Below are 5,738 nucleotides of genomic sequence, written 5' to 3' on the forward strand. Positions count from 1 at the left end.
TAAGTGTAATGGGACTGCCCTGTCACACTTTAAAGGACCTCAAAGAGAGGGGATGCAGCTCCCTGGAGGTTGTGGTTTGCTTCTTTGCTATTGAACTGTTCTGCCGGCTGCTGTGTATAGATCTTTTTTTTTTTACTGCTGCTTTAAGTTTAAGATAATGCATTTTATTGATGCATGCTGTTCTGCAAAGTGCCCTAAAGCCTCTTAGGAGGATTGTGACAAGATAGAAATAATATAAAACAAGCCTTGGATCCATCACTTCTCATTTATAGATTTAATCTGCTGCAAATTGTAGGTCAGCATCACTGGATATGCGCCTACGCTCACACCTGAGCAGAGGGTCCAGGCCCAGGCCCCAGAGACCCCCTAGAAGCAAGTGAGCAGTGACAGAAGCTAGGAAAATGAGAAACAGCTGCTTCTAAAAGTGTTTGCTATCATAGGAAGAATTAATATGCTTTCTCCAACCCTGCTTCTCTCCTGTTCTCGTTAGAGTGTGTGCTGAGTCACTTCCCAGATAAGGGTGTATTCCTTCAAACTGTGTCTTTCCTCTGTGTCACTGACCTCCTCCTCCTGACAGATTTCCTGACTCTCTCACTTAATACAGGAGCCTCTGCTTGCCTCACTCAGCCCCTTCCCCTCTCCTGGATTAGGCCCAGAGAAAAAGTGCAAGCAAATAGGCAGTGGTGACAAGCAGCAAGGAGGAGGAGGGCCCACTCAGGAGTGGAGCCCACTGAGGGCATCTTGCTCAAGGGCATCTCAAAATCTGCAGCTGGCGCTGGACTGGCCGAGGTCATTTTGACACCTCAGATTCAAATCTAGTAGCCTGAACATTACTTTGCAATTAAAAAACTAAAACCAAAACCGAGGGGCTAGTTCTGCAAGTACAAGTTCTAAAACCAAACACGGAAGGCATATATAAACCTTCCCTCACATATTCACACAGATTTAACAAGCGAGATCCTTCTGCAACACGAGAGTCTCTGCACAGTGTGATGGAAAAAAGCGACAAATATCTAATTCATCCTCTGCCAAGTGCACAAGCAGTGATGCTGGAACTGTAGGAGTTGTGTTTTGCAGATTAAGGCAACTTCAGCCTATAAGCAATGCGACAGAAGTGAAGACCGAGGGGGCAAATACTTTCTGCAAATGCATTTCCAAAGCAATTAAGTTCAAGAAACAGATTTTGATCAGTCATTAGACCCTGTGCGTTGCGCCAAAAGGAAGGGAAAGGAAACTGTGATGTACCATGACTTCTTCTACAGGACCACAAAGATGGCCATCTGAGCCCCAGAAGACCCTGGAAGACCAGGGTTCAAATCCCCAGAGAGACATGGAACTCACTGGGTGACCTTGAGCCAGTCACCAACTCTCAGCATCTAGGGTTGTGAGAGCCATGAATGCCTCCTTCAACTCTTTGGAGGAAAGGTGAGGTATAAATGCAATAAATAAATACTCTTGCTAGGTCTTTATTCAGAAGAAAAGGGTCCTCTCAACACAGAGCGGATTCCTGCTTGTATACTTAGGGGGTCCCCAGTCAAGGAGAAGATTGCTTGACATGCTGACAAAACAAACTGATTCCTGGGCCCGCTTCTTCACACACAAATGTATCCTTCCCATTCTCTGTGTGGTCCTCCTTTGACTTCTTAGGCTTTCCTTGTTCTCTTGAAAGGAGCATGAGTAATTCTCACCTACTGTTTCCCCAGCCTTCCCCTTCATGGCCTACTTTGAACTTGCTTCATCCCGTCAGTTCATTCTGCATCCAGTGTATATGCTGATTTCAGCCCCCCAGTGTATAGTTTGCCTTAGATCTTGGCTAGCCCTGCCAAGACAAATGAAATCCAAAATAAAATCACCAAAACCTAAGGCCTTGGGGGAACCCTCTTTCACAATGGTAATGTAGTAGCTTTGAAAAAAATTTATTTACCAGTGTATCCCGCCCTCCCCAGCCGAAGCCGGGCTCAGAGCAGCTAACAACGGTAAAAATAACACAGTTTACATAAAATCATAATCAATTAATTGAAATTCATGCACAAAATAGTATCTCCTACCTGCAAAATCAGTACAAAAGCCATGGCCTTTGCCATTTCTATAAAAAGGCCATTGTTTTATTGATTCCCTAATATAAAGAGAGAGAAAGAGTATAATCATTCTTCTTGTCTTGTTTCTCCCACAGGGTTTATTCATTTATTTTGACAATTTATATACATTTGTATTAGTCAAGTCTGAGGGCTTCCCCTTTTCTCCATTTAAAACAAAATAATAAAATATGGCTTCCAATATATCCGGCCAAAATAAGCAATAACATTTTCCACCACTGTTTACATAGTATTCCTGCTCCCCGCTTCAATGAATGCTCTCAATGAAGCTATATCATGCAAGTGACTGACAGTGATGGAAAACTCCCATTTGGCAGCATTAAAACAAATTTCTTCGGCTAAGCATTAAAAAGAAGAAGAAGTGTAAATATTGGCAACCAAAATGCTCCTTTGTATTTTATGTAAATCGCCAGCCACGATCTCACAACTCTTTTAAGCTCAGTGTTGGTGAAATGTCATGTTACACAAAGCAAAACAAACCTGTTCCTTGGGGACAAAAAGATTGTTGAAGTAGAAGCAGAATGCTACAGGGCCTTCCTGTCCAACATATTCAGGGTGGTTAAAAGATTTAGCACTTGGATTACATGGAAATGTATCCTCGTGAGTCCCCCCTACACCCTAGCTATCTTTCTGTTATACTGTACAGTATATGAAATGAGGAGCTGGGGAAATGTGCAAGTATGTTTAGCCCCCTCAAATTCACCTGCAGAATTTGCCATTTGTTCTGCTCAGTGGGTGATGAGAAAAAAAGAGCATTACTCTCATCCCCATGCTTGCATCTATTCTTATGTAGATAATTTTGTAACAGTGATAAAACAGAGGCATAAAAATAACATCCAGTTCTGTCCTATAGTATACATTCTGTATTTCTCCCTGATGTGTGAGACCCTACCTTTCTTTTTACTGAGTAGCTGAACTAGTATTATTTGGACCAAGGGCATGGGCTGAAGGCACATGAAGCCACCACCTTGCTAAGGCTAAGCAGGTCTAAGTCTGGTCAGTGCTTGGATGGGTGACAATGTAGGAATCACCTATATGCTCCATTGACTTCCATGATGGAAGAGCAGGAGGATATAAATGTAAGAAACTAAACAAATAATTATTCCGTCTTATCTGTCAGATCATATTGTATATGGGATTGCATATTCCAGTTTGTATTTATTTATTCATTTGTTTATTCTGAAAGATTCATAGCTTACCTTCCATCGGTACTGGTATCATGGCAAAGCACAGAATAAAATCCATTTAATATAACCATCCATAAAAACAGTGACTACCTAGCTAAGAAAGTGAAAGCCAAAAATATTTGCACATTAAGAAGCCAACTGCATAAATTTGACTGTGTGAAAAAACTTAAGATTTCAGAGGAAAATATTCTCTTGAATTATATACCTATTATATGGAAGTTGACAACTGGACAGTGGGAATGGATTCTACGCACCCCTAACTATGGTCAAAAGACTAGTATCGATGAACTGGAAAAATAAAAATATGGTCCTATTTAATCAATGGATGGAAGACATGACAGCACTTGCAACATATGAACAGATCACTTATAGATGCAGACTTTGTTTGGATAAATATATTGATATTTGGAACGAGTTTATACAGAATGTAGTAGGTTATTAATAATCATATATGTATTAGCAATACTGTGTGTGTGTGTGTGTGTGTGTGTGTGTGCATATATTGCACTTTCTTTCTTTTTTCACTTTACTGTATTTTGTATAACTGAAATACTTAAAAGTATTAATAAAAAAGAAAAAAATAGAACCCATTTTACCAAGTGTCAGAAATGGTGACTAGCTGGGAAACAGACTGGATGACTGGAGAATGGTTGGCTTGGAGCTTAATTCAGGTACAGCTTCCAAGTAAGACAAAGCTCAGGACAGGACTCAGCCAGTGAGGAAACAAAGTACCTGGTAAAACAGCTACTTTGGCTGATAAGCAACAGAAACAGCCACCAGGGTCCAGATTGGCTACCAAGATTGTGTTTGCTGGTTGGGCAGACAAGCTGTGACATGCTTTCTCCACCAATATCAGGGTGGCGCTGTAGAGCAATGGGAGACATGCACGTTGTTCCCTTTGCCTGTGAGCTATCCCAGTGATCCAGAAGGGCTTATGCAATCTGCTACTAGATCCCACAGTTAGAGCCTGCTGTCTGTTACCTTATGCTGGCCTACAAGAGGCCACATCCCACCAGTGGCAGCCAGTGATGTGGACCCAGAGTGGCTAATCACACATCACAATGATGTCAGGGAAAGGGGTAGGTTGGACATGATGTTCTAGAAGTGAAAAGAGAACACAGACAAAGCAGTCATAATCACTGACAGACCTATTTTTTAAATGAGTCATTCTCCCCCTTCTTACATCACAAGTGAGCTCTGAAACAAAACATTGCAGTATATCCTCCCTCATAAAAGGAACATTCCTATTCAGGGTCCAGCCAGCCGTTCCCTCCAAGTGGGACAGTCTACTCTTCCCACATCCTTCAACCTGATGACTGGAATGTGTGCATTTATGACACACACAAAGAGCATATTGTGAGATTATGTTTTAGAATAACTACTGAAGTTTCCACAGATATGAAATGAGGAAGCCATCAAAGGCATCAGCCTGAAGAGATGAAAATTAAGTGCTAGGTGCCTTAACACAGGCAATAAACATAATGCTCTATTACTTCCAGTGGTAACCTATTCTAAGTGCATGTGCTTTATAATCAGGAGATCATTCAGCTCCTACTTCACTTTAAATTAAAGCATAAATGAATAACACTTCTCAGCTCAAATGAGAACTTTTCTTGAAATTCTTTTGGCTCATGTCCTTGATATGTCTCTTAAAATGATGACCTAATCATATTAATTCCAATTTTATATCTTGGTGCGTTTCATTCATAGTTTGCAGCTGTCCAGAAAAGCCTTTCTTACAAAACTAAAAATGGCATTGGACCCATACGTAGGCAATTTGAATCAGCGGTGAAATTAATTTCGCTAAGAATATTGCAATCAACCCTAAATATTGTTCACATTCGTATTGCATTCACTGTGAGAATGCGTTACGGTAAATTGACATCCAATAGTAAGTTATCATGTGAACAATGCTAAAATGGGAAAAATCCAGAAGTAATTTAAGCCTCCATTTTAAAATTTCTACTGATGTCTTTTTAATGACCGTGGAGGATTTTCACTTTAATAGCTGTCTATCACAGACCATACAGGAAAGTGAGGTTCCTCTGAGGCTGCGACCGTGTATCAGCCGCTAAGTATTACAGGACACCCATTGCTATCACTTATAACCTAGTTGCCAATTGGCCAGAAAAATAGCCTGTCCAGATTCTTTACCAGCAACAGTAACTTGATCTGCAGGAATAAGCTGACAAAGTAGTTTGTGGATGTGGTGCTAGCAGTATCACTTCCTATTTAAGCTGCCATTAAAAGCGCAGGAACGAGGAAGCAAGTTGGCCTCCCTGGCACTAAACAAATAAGCAGGAGAGAGCCCAGGGCACAATGGAATCTCTGTGGCTTCTTGCAGCCTGCACAACCAATCCCCTAACTGCTCCTGAGTCCAACAGAGGTTTTTGAAGAGGCACAGCTTTATAGTGCTTGCACTGCAATAAACAGAGGTCCCACCTGAACTATACAT

At 41.2% G+C, this 5,738-nt stretch overlaps 1 long non-coding RNA gene across 2 annotated transcripts; it reads right to left on the reverse strand.

Annotated features, from left to right (window-relative positions):
* Window positions 1-1,511: 1,511 nt before the first annotated feature.
* Window positions 1,512-4,323, reverse strand: LOC310765331. 2 transcript variants are annotated; one of them, XR_014549528.1, is made up of 3 exons: window positions 4,265-4,323; window positions 2,049-2,116; window positions 1,512-1,819 (listed from the first exon to the last, which is right to left on the reverse strand). It is a non-coding gene; the product is annotated as an uncharacterized lncRNA (long non-coding RNA). The 2 variants fall into 2 exon arrangements; XR_014549529.1 differs by lacking the exon at window positions 4,265-4,323 and adding an exon at window positions 4,016-4,223.
* Window positions 4,324-5,738: the final 1,415 nt, after the last annotated feature.

The sequence above is a fragment of the Podarcis filfolensis genome, assembly GCF_964270895.1.
Source record: "Podarcis filfolensis genome assembly, chromosome: 6".
NCBI lineage: Eukaryota > Metazoa > Chordata > Lepidosauria > Squamata > Lacertidae > Podarcis > Podarcis filfolensis.